This window comes from Hylobates moloch, unplaced genomic scaffold (genome assembly GCF_009828535.3).
Source record: "Hylobates moloch isolate HMO894 unplaced genomic scaffold, HMol_V3 SCAFFOLD_21, whole genome shotgun sequence".
Taxonomy (NCBI): Eukaryota; Metazoa; Chordata; class Mammalia; order Primates; family Hylobatidae; genus Hylobates; species Hylobates moloch.
This window is the reverse complement of record NW_026652296.1, coordinates 31,672,213-31,688,692: the sequence shown is the minus strand read 5'-3', so window position 1 is coordinate 31,688,692 and position 16,480 is coordinate 31,672,213. Positions and strand designations below refer to the sequence as shown.

The 16,480-nt window shown below is 43.8% G+C and overlaps 1 long non-coding RNA gene across 1 annotated transcript; it reads right to left on the bottom strand.

Moving 5' to 3' along the window:
• Positions 1–10,471: 10,471 nt before the first annotated feature.
• On the bottom strand, positions 10,472–16,136 carry LOC131382238 (uncharacterized). The gene is made up of 2 exons (XR_009211537.1): positions 15,602–16,136; positions 10,472–10,710 (listed from the first exon to the last, which is right to left on the bottom strand). It is a non-coding gene; the product is annotated as an uncharacterized LOC131382238 (long non-coding RNA).
• Positions 16,137–16,480: the final 344 nt, after the last annotated feature.

Sequence of the window (16,480 nt, the reverse complement as noted above, 5' to 3'; positions counted from 1 at the left end):
CTATCTCATTCCGTGATTTAGAATGCCTAACCTCCTGGGAATGCAGCTCAATAGGGCTCAACCTTATTTTACCCAGCTCCGATTCAAGATGGAGTCGTTCTGGTTCAAATGCCTCTGACAATAGGGCCTCAAGTTATTTTTGAATAACGAGCAGTACAAATAAATAAACATAGCAAGAAAAACAAGGCATACACACAAAAAGGTCAAATTCTGCATAAAATACTTTGTGAACAGACCATATTAAAACAAACCAACCAAAATGCCATAAATAATAAAACGACTGGAAAGAAATATTTCTTAAAAAGTATAAATTATGTTTTGCCTCTCAAATGTGGAATTATATAGGGCTTTTTACTTTTTATTTTTATTTTTTGAGATGGAATCTTGCTTTGTTGCCCAGGCTGGAGTACAATGGCATAATCTTGGCTCACTGCAGCCTCTCTGCTTCCCAGGTTCAAACGATTATCCTGTCTCAGCCTCCTAAGTAGCTGGGATTAAAGGCGCGTACTACCACACCCAGCTAATTTTTGTGTTTTTAGTAGAGACGGTTTCACTATGTTGGCCAGGCTGGTCTCGAACTCCTGACCTTAGGTGATCCACCTGCCTTGGCCTCCCAAAGTGCTGGGATTACAGGCGTGAGCCCCCACACCCAACCTATAGGGCTTTTCAAAGCTACGTTTTTATATTTCCCGAAATTCTAAAACAAGCACAGACTTCATTTTTTATGGCGAGATAATAAACTTTATTTAAATTAATTAATTAATTCAATGGACATTCATTGAGTGTTCTAGGTACTAGGGATTCAGAAGTGTGTTTGGCATCTGAAGGAACGGAACAGGCAGTGTGGCTGAGGCCAAGGGAGGGAGAAAGGGAGGAGTAGGGAGTTTGGAAGGTAGCAGGATTATAAAGGCCCTTGTAAAGCATGAAAAGATTTTGGGTTTTATTCTAAATGGAATTAACTAAAACACTAAGCAAGGGTTAAATGAGGTTGGGTGTGGTGGCTCACACCTGTGATCCCAGCACTTCGAGAAGATTGCTTAAGCCTAGGAATGAGAGACAAGCCTGGGCAACAAAGTGAGATCCTCATATCTATGAAAAAAAAAATTATATAGGCGGTGGTGGCATATGCCTGTAATCTCAGCTACACAGGAGGTTGAGGCAGGAGGGTCACTTGAGCCCAGGAGATCAAGGCTGCAGTGAGCCATGATTGTGCTACTGCACTCTAGTCTGAGTGAAAGAGCAAGACCTCGTCTCAAAAAAACCAAAAAGGGAAAAAAAGAGTTCAAATGCCCTTGCAGGAGAGATAGCAAAACAGTATAAAATTACATAGTTCAGATAGTGCAGTTAGGACTTTAGAGGAGGGTGAGGACGCTGGGCAGGAGCAGTTAGGGAAGGCTTCAAAGGAGGAGGAAAATGTTGGCTGGACCTGAAGGATGATGTCTCAGGCCGATGAGGAAGGTCATGTGGGCAGAGGACATGCCACAGCCCTTTCCTTAACAAAATCAAAACCAGAAGCCTAGCCTTAGAGATGAATATTTTAAAGGAAGGAAGCTCTGTATTGATAATGGACAACAAGACCTTTTACTTGAGATAAAAATAAGTAAAAAAAAAAAAAAAAAAAGATGGCTGGGAATTGTGAAAATGTTGTCTGATATACCCATATTTGTTCCCATAAGAACCCAGAGTTTGTTAAGCCTCCTGGCTCTTAAGAATATTCACACTAGGGAGGAAAAGAGAATCCCACTAGAGAGCTGCCCAGAGTTTTTGTGCTTTTCTGAACCTATGGAACAATGAAGAAGAGCTTTCAATCAATGAAGAAGAGCTTTCAATTCTTTTTTTTTTTTCTTTTCTGCTTTCTTGTTATTCTTTTAAGTGAGACCTGCCCAGCCATCAAATACAGGCTTTTGACTGAATGCAACACAACACAACCATAAGATATGTGTTCTGAAAAGATAAATAGGGCTTGGCTCCCCCAAGTCATTGTAACGGTACAATTTTAGAGTACTTCAGGGACAGACAAAGTGCCAGGCACAACATCAAGTCAACCATGAGGGTCACTCAACAAGCAATTACTGCACAAGGGGCCAGAGAAGCAAGCAAGGGGGAGGAGGCCAGGGTAGTGTTATAAAAGTAACTGAAGAATTCTTGTGTTTTGTCCTCCCACCAAACAGAAGGCAGCGTGGGCCCAGCATTACTGATCCCCAACCTAGCAACAGAAAGCAGCTCAGTGGGCTCATTCCTCCCTCAGATCTAACAAGAGCCCTTCCAACAACACCAGGTGAGCCTGGCAGTACTCACACAAGGTATAGAGGGGGAGTTCTGCTTCAAAAAAAACGAAAAAAGGCAGCCAAGGGAAGTGCTCTTCTTACCTGCTGGGCCTGAGACTTCCATACCTCACCAAGAGATACTAGGGTAGTGGGGTGGCACTGGTGGGAGGGACTCAGCCATAACAAGCAGCCCAGCCCAGCCCAGTCTAGGAAGCCTCTCTATCCTCATAGGCCTGAAACTCCATTCCCCCAACCCAGGGACATAGGAGGTAGCCCATGGCACCAATAAAAGAGATTCTGCCGGCCGGGTGCAGTGGCTCATGCCTGTAATTCCAGCACTTTGGGAGGCCGAGGCAGGTGGATCACAAGGTCAGGAGTTCGAGACCAGCCTGGCCAATATGGTGAAACCCCATCTTTACTAAAAATACAAAAATTAGCCAGGCATGGTGGTGGGAGGCTGAGGCAGGAGAATCACTTGAACCCCGGAGGTGGAGGTTGCAGTGAGCCAAGTTTGTGCCACTGCACTCCAGCCTGGGCAATAGAGTGAGACTCCATCTCAAAAAAAAAAAAAAAAAGAAAGAAAGAAAGAAAAGAAAAGAAAAGAAAAGAAAAAGAAAAAAGAGATTCTGCCAAAAGTGCATGGCCTAAGAAGCCTCTTTGTCTCCACAGACCTGAGACTCCACTCATCAACGGAGAGAAATCTAGTGGCCCTGGTCTGGGGAAAGTCCTTCTGCCCCCTCAGGCAGCACCAGCAAAGACCTGTGAGAGCCCCAGCAGTGCCAAATACACCAAACAGACCCGAATAACATTGTAAAGGCTCTGAAAATGAAACTGTCATGTAAACCACAGTCCACGAAAGTGGGCCAGGACCTGTGTGCTAAATGTAAACACAGTGAGTGCCTACTAAAATAAAATATTTAAATAGGACCCTGAATATCCTAACATAACAGACAAAATGTCTGAGACACAATTTTAAAAATCATCTGTTATACCAAGAACCTGAAAAATCACAACTTGGATGAGAAAGAACAACCAGTCAACTGATCCCAACCAAGGTGAATTAAATGTCAGAATTATCTGAGAGGATTTTAAAGCAGTTGTCATAAAAATGTTTTAAAAATCAATTACCAATTCTCTTAAAACAAATAAAAAATAGAAAATCTCAGCAATAAATAGAAGTTATAAAAAAGAACCAATGAAAATTACAGAACTAAAAATACAGTAACAGAAATAGAATTCTCAACAGATAATCTCAATATTAGAGGGGAGATGACAGAACAGAATCAGTGAACTTTAGGACAGACCAACGAATTTAACTAATATGAGAGTACAGAAAATGGACTGAAAAAAGAATGAACGGAGCTTCCAAGGCTTGTGAGACTATAACAAAAAAGCCAATATTTGTATCACTGAAGTGCCAGAAGGAGAGGAGAATAAAGGGCCTAAAATAGTATTTGAATAAATAATGGCTGAAAACTTTCCAAATTTGGCAGACACAAATCTACAGATTCAAAAGCTGAGCAAACCCCAAAGAGAAACCCAAAGAAATCCATACCACAACACATGATAATTTAACTTCTGAAAACTGGAGACAAACAAAACATGCTAAAAGCAGCCAGGGAGGAACTATGCACCACTTATAGGGGAACCCAATATGAATGACAGCAGATTTCTCATCTGAAAGCATGGAGGCCAGGTGGAAGTGGCACAACATTGTTCAAGTGCTGAAAGAAAAGAACTGTCAGTCATGAATTCCGTATCTGGCAAAATTATCCTTCATGAATAAAGGGGAAATAAAACCATTCTCAGACAAAGGAAAGCTAAAAGAATTTGACACTAGCAGTTAAATCCTTAAAGATTGGCTAAAGAAAGTTCTTCAAATAAAAAGGAAATTATAAAAAAAGGAATCTTGGAGGATCAAGAAGGAAGAAAGAGCAGTGGAAACAATCAGAAATATATATACATAAAATAGACTATTCTCATCATGAATTTTACAAGTCATATTCACCTATTCTAACAAAAAATAAAAGCCTATCTGATACTCATGCAAATTATATTTAAAATCATGGAAGGTAAATAGACCCAAATGAAAGTAAGATTTCCACACTTCACTCAAAAGGGTTAAGTCACATACGTATAGTGTAATACTGACAGCAGCCTCTAAAAGAATTATACAAAGAGATACACTTGAAAGTCTTGCAAATAAATCAATATGAATTTCTAAAAGATGTTCAAGAAACCCAAAGAAAGACAAGAGAGAGAAACAGAGGAATAAGAACAAGAGGGAAAAAAAACAGAAAACAATAAAATTGCATACCTAAGAGGTAATTAGTAATATCAGTAATTTATCAGTAATTAGTAATATCAGTAATATTAGCTAATATTAGTAATTATCTTAAGTGTAATTTCGCTAGATACAACAATCAAAAGACAGAAATTGGCAGAGTGATTTTAAAAAGACCCAAATATATGCTGCTTAGAAGAGACTCATTTGAAATTCAATAACATAGGTGGGATGAAAGTAAAAGAATATAATGTTAATTTTAAAAAATCAGGAGTAGCTACATTTATATCTGATAAGGTAGATTCAAAGCAAAGAAATTTACTAGAGACAAAGAGGAACATTACATAATGATAAAAGAATCAATTTACCAGAAAGACATAACAATTCTAAATGTGTATGCACCAAATGGCAAAAGCAAAAGCAAAAAATGATAAGAGTTGAAAGGAGAAATAGATAAACCCACATTATAGTTGGGGACTCCAGCATCCCCCTCTAAGCAACTGATATGGTTTGGATTTGTGTCCTCCCCACCAAATCTCATGTCGAATTGAGGAGGGGGCTGGTGGGAGGTGATTGAATCATGGGGTGATTTCCCTCTTGCTGTTCTCATGATAGTAAGTTCTCATGAGATCTGATGGTTTAGAAGTGTGTGGCACTTCCCCCTTTGCTCTCTCGGGCTCTCCTGCTCCACCATGTGAAGATTGTGCCTACTTCCCCTTCGCCTTCTGCCCTGACTGTAAGTTTCCTGAGGCCTCCCGGTCATGCTTCCTGCCAAGCTTGGGAACTGTAAGTCAACTAAACCTCTCTTCTTCGTAAATTACCCAGTCTCAGGTAGTTCTTTATAGCAATATGAGAACAGACTAATACAGCAACTAATAAAATGACTAGATGGAAGATCAGCAATGATAGAGAAGAGCTGAACAACACGATGCTCATTTTAGGGCACGCTTTTCATTCTCTGGGAGAAACTTGTCTACCTCAAAGAGATTCGTACTTTGGGAAAATCCCTTGAGGAGCTCACCATGTCCCTACCCGCTGAGAGCACAAACAAGCACAGAACAGGCTATGTTAGAATCAGCACAGAAACTTCATATGTATAAGTATCATACATAGGTCCTTAAGGTCGGAGGAAACCTTAAAGGTCATTAGCCCAATGCAGATCCCAATGCAGTTATTTATTTCTTAAGTTATTGCCTCCACCAAACAATCTAGCTCTGTAATGTCCAACTAAGGGCAAGAGAAGGCAACTTTCCCCTTTATGGGCCATCGTAACTAATGCTCAGTGTCAGTGAGGGAAAAAGAATCACCACCATGGCTATAGCCCATACTCCAACAGGCCTCATGACAGAAAGCTTGCTGCCTCCCATTCTTTCTTTGGTTGTTAGAAAGTTTTTTCTTATAAAATGAGAAAAATGTTTCCTGCAATGTTGTTAGGTAGTTCCAATTAGTACAGTCTCAAGAAGATGACAATATGGGCCAGGCATGATGGCTCACGCCTGTAATCCCAGCACTTTGGGAGGCCGAGGTGGGCAGAACACCTGAAGTCAGGAGTTTGAGACAAGCCTGGCCAACATGGTGAAACCTAGACTCTACTAAAAATACTAAAATTAGCTGCGTGTGTTGGTACACAACTGTAGTCTCAGCTACCCAGGAGGCTGAGACAGGAGAATTGCTTGAACCTGGGAGGCGGAGGTTGCAGTGAGTGGAGATCATGCCACTACACTCACTCTGTTGCCTGGGCAACAGAGTGAGACTCCATCTCAAAAAAAGAAAGAAAGAAAGAAGATGAAAATATGTATAAATTGCCCTAAAATATTTATACCTCCTCAACCAGCAAATCAGAAATGTGCACTAAGACTGATTACAGATGTTTATAGCAACATTGCCTATCACAGACAAATCTTGATTAAACCTTACTGTCCAACAAAAGAGGACTGGTTGAATTAAATTACAGTATACTCATGGGATGAAATCCCATCCAATCACAATAATTACAGATCCTATTTTAAAAGAATACTTAAAGGCAGGGCACAGTGCCTCATGCCTGTAATCCCAGCACTTTGGGAGGCCAAGGCAGGATTTCTTGAGCCCAGGAGTTCAAGACCAGCCTGGGCAACATGGTGAAACCCCACCTCTACAAGAAATACAAAAATTGTCTGTGTATGGTGGCACATGCCTGTAGTCCCAGCTATCTGGGAGGCTGAGGTGGGAGAATCACTTTAGCCTGGGAGGTCAAGGCTGCAGTGAGCTGTAATTGTCCCACTACATTCCAGCCTAAGTGACAGAGTGGGACCCTGTCTCAAAAAAAAAAAAAAAAAGTACTTAATGACATGGGGAAAGCTTCATAATATATTTTAAAGTAAAAAAAAAAAACAGATGTTACATATACATGTATACATATACAAGTATAAACAAAATTAATAAAATAAAATATGCAATTAATATACTATTAACAGTGACTATCACTAACATTAGAGGGAGATTTATTCAGTGCTTTTGTTTTCCTCTTATTTTATAAAAGTTTCACTTCTGTAATCAGAGAACAACACAGTTTTCTTTTCGTTGTTGTTGTTTTTTCTTTTCTGAGACAGGGTCTCACTCTGTTCTCCAGGCTAGAGTACAGTGGCTTGATCATGGCTCACGGCAGCCTCAACCTCCTAGGCTCAAGCAATCCTCTAGCCTTAGCCTCCTGAGTAGCTGGGACTACAAGTGTGTGCTACAACGCCCAGCTAATTTTTACTTTTTTGTAGAGATGGGGATCTCACTTTTTTGCCCAGGCTGGATTCAAACTCCTGGGCTCAAGTGATCCTCCCACCTGGGCCTCCCAAAGTGCTAGGATTACAGGCATGAGCCACCACACCCAGCCTTTATTTTGATTTTGACTTAAGAATTTTACTCTTCCTCACAACAGCAATTGGCCTACCTCTTGCTGTCCCTTTCCTCCCATCCATCCTTCACCAGTCCCCTGGGGCTCTGAAAGTTTGAATTCCACTGCTCTCACCTTGCCTGGCCCCAGGATGCTCCTGTCTCCCTAATTATTACTTTAGCCCAAATACGACCCACAATCCCCTTTCTTCTTTCTCTTCAGCAGGCTAAGACAGGATGGCACTTTCTAAAATCAATTGGGAGAATGAAAAGAAAATAATTAGAGAGAATACTAGCAGCAACAAAAGGGGCGTGGCAAGAATCGGCCTGCTCACCCAACATGCCGTCTACCCCTGTGCTGTCTAATATGGCAGCCATTAGTCACATGTGGCTACTGAGCACTCGAAATGTAGCTGGTCCAAGCTGAGATGTGCTGTATGTGCAAAATATGCATCAAATTTTGAAAGCTTTATTTATTTATTTATTTTTTTGAGATGGAGTCTTGCTCTGTCGCCCAGCCTGGAGTGCAATGGCACAACCTCAGCTCACTGCAACCTCTGCCTCCCGGGTTCAAGCAATTCTCCTGCCTCAGCCTCCCAAGTAGCTGGGATTACAGGTGCCTGCCACCATGCTTGGCTAATTTTTGTATTTTTAGTAGAGACAGGGTTTCACCATGTTGGTCAGGCTGGTCTCAAACTCCTGACTTCTCAGGTGATCTGCCCTCTTCAGCCTCCTAAAGTGCTGAAATTACAGGCATGAGCCACTGCGCCCGGCCTGAAAATGTTATTTTAAAAAAGAGTGTAAAATATCTCTTAAGTAATTTTTATATTGATTACATGCTGAAATGATTTTGGATGTATTGGGTTAGATAAAATAAATGTTTAAACATTGATTCACCTAGGTTTCTTTTTTTACCTTTTAAAAAACGTGGCTACTAGAACATTGAAAATTATGTATGTGGCTTTATTTCCATTGGACGGTGTTGCCCTAGGGGTTCTTCCCCCTTTCTCCCTTGTCTGCCTCTCCCAGACGGGTTACAAAACTAAATACTCATTTTCCCATCTCTCTTTCAGCTAGGGATGGTCATAGTGACATAGTTCTGGCCAAGTGGAAGGCTGCTGGGGTGGGGATTTGGATGGGATTCTGGGAAAGTTTTGGCTTTCCTGATTTAAAAAAAGACTGACACAATACACCTATTAGAATGAGTAAAATCTGGAACACTGATGACACCAAACACAGGTGAGGATGTGGAGCAACAGACACTCCCATTCATTGCTGGTGGGAATGCAAAGTGGTACAGTTATTTTGGAACACAGTTTGGCAGTTTCTAACAAAACTAAACATACTCTTACAATCTCACTGCTTGGTATTTACCCAAAAGAACTGAAAACTTATGTCCATATAAAAACCTGCACACAGATGTTTGCATCAGCTTTATTCATAATTGTCAAAACATGGAAGCAACTAAGATGTCCTTCAGTAGGTAATTGAATAAACTATGGTACATCTAGACAATGGAATATTATTTAGTGCTCAAAAGAAATGAGTTATCGGCCAGGTGCGGTGGCTCATGCCTATAATCCCAGCACTTTGGGAGGCTGAGTCAGGCGGATTGCCCGAGCTCAGGAGTTCACAACCAGCCTGGGCAACACAGTGAAATCCCGTCTCTACTAAAATACAAAAAAATTAGCTGGACGTGGCAGCGTGTGCCTGTAGTCCCAGCTACTTGGAGGCTGAGGCAGGAGAATTGCTTGAACTCGGGAGGCAGAGGTTGCAGTGAGCCAAGATTGTGCCATTGCACTCCAGCCTGGGCAACAAGAGTGAGACTTCATCTCAAAAAATAAAAACAAACAGACAAACAAGAAATGAGTTATTAAGCCATAGAAATACATGGCTTGATATGTATTGCATGTTACAATATGCATATTACTAAATGAAGAAAAAATCAGAAAAGGCTGCCTACTATATGATTCCCATTATATGACATTCTGGAAAAGGCAAAACTACGGAGACAGTGAAAAGATCAGTGGTTGCCAGGGGTTGGGGGAAGGGAGAGATGAATAGGTGAAGCATTGAAGAGGATTTTTAGGGCAGTGAAACTACTCTCTATAAGACTATGAGACTATAACGGTGAATGCATGTCATCACAGGAGTATCCAAACCCACAGAATGTACAACACCAAGAGTGAGCCCTAATGTAAACTGTGAACTTGGGGTGACTGTGATGTGTCAATACAGGTCCATCAGTTGTCACAGAAATACCACTCGATTCAGGGATGTTGATAATGGAGAGACGGTGGGTGTGGAGGGGTGGGTAGGAGGTGTATGAGAAATCTCTGTATCTTCCACTCAATTTTGTTGTGAATCTAAGAAAAAAAAAATCTAAAGCCACTTAAATAAATAAAGTCTTAAAAGAGAACAAAAATGTTAAAAAAAAAAAAAAAAAAGACCCAGCTGGCATTGTCCCTTCCTCCCTCGTCCCATTTCTTCCTGTCCCGAATGAAGACTTAATGCCCAGAGCCGAGGCAGGCAATTCGTGGCCATGAGAACAAAAGCCAGCCTGCCAAGGGAGGGGAGATGTGAGGCCTGAATTCTTGCTGGCAACGTTTTGCAACTGAACCAAGACCAATTCACATCTCTTGTTATGAGAGAAAAATAAAGCCCTGCTTTTCTGAAGGCACCTTAAGTGGTATTCTGTTTCTTGCAGCTGCACATATTCCTAAATGACAGAACAGGCAAGTCTCCATAGGACAGGCCTCTGGCCCTAAGCCAACACACATGTAGCCTCTGTAGCTGCCACAAGCTTCCTAGCTGCCTTCTCTAGGCTCTTCCCCCTGGACTCCTCTACTCGCACAAGGCCCCCACCTTCATTCATGCCCACACGGGAACTATCTCACCTCCTTGTAGATCAAGACCCAAGAGGCCCAGTTTTAAAACTTCTGAAACCCCCTAGGCTGTTTCAGTTTTTGATCTGGGGAACCGTGGTGGTGGGGTATGCTAACCTCATCTCCAGGTCACACGCCTCCAAGGGGAAGTAGTCAACACCATCAAGATCTACAGGATAATACTTTAATTACAAAAAGCACAAATTATGTATCATTGGAACCAGCAAACATACAGTAGCAGGAAGGATGCTCCCAAGGCTTTTCAGTCATCAGAGGACACACTCAAGCCCCACCTGAGTCTTCTCCCCATTCCATCGGCCATCCCTGCTCAGGATGTGGTGCCAGGGCCATTCCCAACAGATTCTTCCGAGTAGACTCCAGTTCGTCTAATTCTCCTTCAAGGGTGCTCCTGGGAGAAAAGAAAAGGCTGCTAATTTTCATGACACAAACTCTTCTCACAGCATGGAACTACCAAGACATCAAAATACACCAGCTGCCTGAACCTGAAGTGCAGCCAAACAGAAATGAGATTTTTGTGGATGCTAATAGGAACTATGCAGCTTTAGCACCAGGGATCATTTGCTCTAGTTCTAGATCCAACTTGTGTGACTGTGGGCAAGTGACTGTTATGAGAAAACCTCAGCTAAAACACCCTCCTGGTCTCAGACCTTCTGACACCACCTTAGAGCAGTTCCTTCTCCATCGTGAAAAGCAGCTGAATTGGCAAACTGTGACTGTGACAAATGTCTCATTAAACAGCGCCCTTCATCCAGGTGTGCAGGCCCAAGTCTTGAGGTCACTGTCAATTCCTCTTTCTCTCCCACCCAACATGGAACTCATTAGCAGAACGTATAAGGTCTGCCTTCAAAATGCATCCCAAGTCCAAGTGCTTCTCACCTTTCTTTACTATGCCAGTCCAAGCTATTGTCACCTCGCACCTGGACCCTTCTAAAAGCCTCCTTGGTCTTTGCTTCCACTCTCACTCCCTAAGTTCTATTCTCTACCCAGTAGCCAGAATGTCCCTATTAATCAAGTCCTGTCATTCCTCTGCTTTCACCTCTCCAATGTCCTCCCATCTCCTTCTGAGTAAAATCTAAAGTCCTTTCCATGGCTCCAAGGTCCTGGAAATCTAGACCCCCGCCTCTTGTCTACCTCCACTGGCTCTGTCATTCCCTCCTCTCCAGCTGCTCTGGCATCCTACCTCAGAGACTCTGCACAGCTATTTCTTCTGCTTAGAAGATTCTTCTACCATTTATCAGCCCTCACTTCCTTCAGCCGTCTGTTCATTCTACATCCTTGGAGAGGCCCTGCATGGCACATATTTTACTCTGTCTCCTCCCACTAGAATGTAAGCTCTTTGATGGCAGGATCTTTATTTTGTTTCTTGCTCTATCTCCAGCCCCCTAGTAGAGTGTCTGAGAATGTGCTGAATGAATGAATAAATACTGCAAATGCAAAAATAGCTTGCTCAAAGTCCAACAATGGTGCTGACTGGCTTTCAGAGTCTCTATTGAGGAATAAAAAGAAATTTGTTCTTCAGTGTTCCAGAGATGTCACAGGGCTCACTTTGGTTGAACCAGAGGTAGGATGCCCCAAGCTCTACCTGTATAGGTAGTTCTTCTCCCCAGAAGCAGCTCCTGGCAGGATGAGGGAGTCCTACGAATTCTAAAACCCCCACAGAACAGTATTTAAAAAGTGCTAAATTAGAGGTTTCTAAAGGCTTCTCTAACCCAAAACTCAAACACAGTGAGTGGATCAGAAGAAGCAAAAAGACCTTCCCTGGTCTGTCCTTCCCCTACAGCTGCTACACTTCTCTGGAAGTGGCCACAGAGGGACAAAAGAAGGAACCTGATGCCCTGTCACATTATCACCCTGATAGAGTTGCAGTGCTAAACTCTGATTGAGCCCTGCTGTTTCAGAAGTGTAATGTCAAGCAACGCACTAATGAGATGAGGAAACTGCATCAAGGAAGCCAGCTCATCCTTGGGGAAATGAGAACATACTGCCTGACGTCAGCATGACACCCAACTCCTATCTTAGCACAGGCTACGGATATTATGCTGCTGTCAGCTTCATTACGGAAACAATACAGAAATCTGCAGCAGACATTACTCCCAGCTTCTGGACTGTGAATCAATGACACCAATGCTTCAGGAGCCAAATTGGAAGGCTAGACAAAGTCATCAAACTTGAGGATTCAACAAGGTAATGGGACTGAATATGGTTTCTGGCGCAGAGCTGCTATTAGTCAGGGCAATGTGAAATTCACTGCTACTAGAGCTTCCTGGGTGGATTCACTCATTCATTCAACAAACATTTGCTGGCAATAAAGAGATCTGCCAGGCAATAAAGAGAAGAAAAAGACTACAAAAGATTACCCTGCCTTTTGTAAACTAACAATGTAATAACCATGATGACAGTGCTAAAAAAGAGCAGCCAGCTGGGTGTGGTGGCACACGCCTGTAATCCCAGCATTTTGGAAGGCCAGGGCAGGAGGATGGCTTGAGGTCAGGAGTTTGAGACCAGCCTGGGCAACACAGTAAGACCCCATATTTATTTACGTATATTTTTAAAAAGAGCAGCCAATATTTTTTTGAGCACTTGTCCTAGCAGGTGCTATTTGTTTATTTGTTTGTTTGCTTTTTACTTTTTGTTTTTGAGTCGAAGTCTCTGTCACGCAGGCTGGAGTGCAATGGCACGATCTCAGCTCACTGCAACCTCCGCCTCCTGGGTTCAAGCGATTCTCCTGCCTCAGCCTCCTGAGTAGCTGAGATTACAGATCTGCACCACCACGCCCGGGTAATTTTTGTATTTTTAGTAGAGACGGGGTTTCATCATGTTGGTCAGGCTGGTCTCGAACTCCTGACCTCATGATCTGCCTGCCTCAGCCTCCCAAAGTGCTAAGATTACAGGTGTGAGCCACCATGCCCGGCCATGCTGGATTCTTTAAGTGCAAGATCTCACACTGTCATCACAACAGCCCTGGGTATTACTGTCCTTGTTTTGAAGATGAAGAAACTGAGGCTCAGACATTGATTCAAAATCACAGCAGGGCTCAAATCCCCTGACTATAAAAGCCAATGCCCATAACTGCTAGGAAACACTGCTTACTCTAACCTAGTGCATTAATCTAAGTAGGATAAATAGGGACCTCACATTCTGGTGAGTGAAGGGAGGGTTTCTGAAAACACAAAGAAGGCCAGGTGCGGTGGTTTATGTCTGTAATCCCAGCACTTTGGGAAGCCAAGGAGGGAAGATCCCTTGAGCCCCGGAGTTCAAGACCAGCCTGGGCTACATAGAGACACCTCACCCGTTCCTACAAAAATGAAAATATAATTAGCTGGGCATGGTTGTGTGCGCCTGTGGTCCCAGCTACTAGCGAGGTTGAGGTGAAAGGATCACTTGAGCTCTAGAGGACGAGGCTGCAGTGAGCTGTGACTGTGCCACTGCACTCCAGCCTGGACAACAGGGTGAGACCCTGTCTCAAAAACAAACAAACAAACAAAAAACAAAGGGCCAGGCACAGTGGCTCACACCTGCAATCCCGGCACTTTGGGAAGCAGCCAAGGCGGGCAGATTTGAGATTAGGAGTTCAAGACCAGACTGGCTAACATGGTGAAATCCCATCTCTACTAAAAAATACAAAAATTTAGTCGGTCATGGTGGTGAATGCCTGTAACTACTTGGGAAGCTGAGGCACAAGAGTTGCTTGAGCCGGGGAGGCAGAGGTTGCAGGTTGCAGTAAGCCAAGATCATGCCACTGCACTCCAGCCTGGGCGACAGAGCTCAAAAAAAAAAAAGAGAGAGAGAGAGAAAGAGAAGAATATGGTGAATATGATGTTCTTGCCAATGGAAGAAGTCGGTCTAGGAGCCCAAGTCTGGGAATCCATAACGGGCCGGATTACACTGCAAGCAATAATGAATGTAGCTGCCAACATACATCTTATTTCCAACTGAGAAATAAGAAGGCCTCAGAGGGGAAAATTCACTTTCCCAGACTTTTTAGTGGAGTGGAGGGGTAGAATCATTCTCATTTGACCCCCGTACATCTTAACATTTCTACTTATTAGAAATTAAAGTATAAATTAAGACGCTTACTCTCCCTTCTCAGAATCCCATAGCTTTTCATTTGTAACTTCCTCAGAGCACCTGCCATCTTCTCTTACTACCCTGGAGAGTTGCTGACAGATGCTAATTTAGTTTTACTAAATATATTACCTTACCGGAAAGGCTAAACATGCATAATCGATAATACCAGCTACCCTTTGTTGAAAGAGGCTTACAGATGGATGAGGAAACAGTGACCTGCCCAAGTAGCATAACCAAGACCAAAATCCACCTGACTCACAGCCCAGTGATCTTTTAAGGACACGATCCTGCCTCTTCTATAGAACCATGTAAAAGGCTGAAAAACTTTGGGAAATAAAAGGAGAAATGCAGGCAAATGTTTCTGTAATCCAGCCAGAGGCTAAGAGTCCTTGTAGCAGGACGAGTGCAATCCTTTCCAACCTCACAAGGCAAACAGACGATAATAGTTGTCAAAAGACAAAAATTGCAAGAAATTTAGTTTAAAATCTTAATTGGCTTATATTTGCATTCTAGAATCAGCCGATGCCTCGTTCTATAAAACAGAGTGAGTGCTCTGATGAGCTGAGCTGAGGAGGCTGGCTTTATAGACAGAAAAGGGCTGAAGAAAGCAGAAACACAAAACAAAAAGCGAATTGGTGGTTTCAAAGTTATTTTCCTTGTAAAGGTTAAAGCAGAGAGGACTTCCTCATCATGCCAGCTAAAGCTGGTTTATTTGGGGATTTGGCTATATTAACTGTCTCTCCTAATTTCTAGGAAAGTCAAATAAGCAACTTAGTTTCAGCTTGGTGGCATGGAACTTCAGCATAAGTGACTCCATGTTGGGTTGATCTGTTGGACATAGTGCAGGAGCTCAGTCCAAACCAATAGCCTCTTATAAATTTTATTTAACGTAGTGATAACAACAATATGACCATGGCAATAATAGAGGCAGCTTACTATGTGCCTGGCACCATTCTAGGGACTTCACAATTTTTTTTTAATGTCCTAAGTTCTTGAAGGCAAGGGACTTTACAAATATTAACTCCTATAATTATTATAACGATATTAAGTGGGTACTATTATTATCCCCACTTTTTAATGAGGCAAGGTTGAGAGGTCAACTAATTTTCCCCAGGCAAGCCCATGAGCGCTTGCCATGTGCTAGAAACTAAGTCCAGAAATTGTACTAAGTACAATTAACTCGTTTAATACACAAAGCAACCCCAAGATACCTGCTATCATCATCACCACTTTCAGAGGGAAACAACAGAGCTCAAGGCAGCCTGAACCCGGAGCCCGCGCTTAGCCACCAGCTGCGTGGCTGAGGGCAGGGCGAGCTGACCCAGGCTGGGTGCGCGTGGGGCGGGGGCTGGGTAGAGATCTGTTCGCTCGAGTCCTCAGCAAGGGCCGTACTGGACGTCAGCTCTGAGTGTGACCAAGGCCCTCGGCTTCTCCAGATCTGGACGCCCCAGCCCGGGAGCTCCGTGCTAGGGAGCCTCCGAGCAATGCGGGCCGCTACTGCCCCCTGCCGCCGCCCGGGCCTTGCAGGGAGAGCTTGCCCGCAGCAGAAGCGCACGGCCACCAGGCCCCGGCAGCTCCCAGCCACGACCACCCAGATACCCCGCAGAGGAAACAGAAGCCGCCGCCCGGCACTTTCTGAACTCCTCTCTCCGCCCTCAGGTCCCTGCGGCCTCCCGTCGCCTTCGTCACTTCTCGTGGGCTGGCGGATAGAGCCCAGCGGCTCCCCACCCACTCGGCTCGCAGCCCACGCTCCCAACGCCCGAGTTGCCATGGTGAAGGACGCGGGAGAAACGCCGGAAGGGGCACGGACCCCAGGGGGAGCGCAGAGGAGGCCACGCGGGTCCTTCCTCCACCTGAGCTCGGGCACTTCCGGTCTCGTAGGCGTCGGGGAAAGCTCTTTGTGGACTTAGCTGCGGGCTTAGCATCTCCGACATGAAGGGAAACGGGGGCTGGAGGACGCAGAGTCTCTCCCTGGGCTGCTCGAAGTCCAAGGCTGTAACCCGGCTCCTGTCTTCATTTTCCCACCGTCAGTGCTGGCTGCCTGCAGTTGCCATGGTGACGCGGGCCGCGGAGCAGGGCAAGGTCCCAAG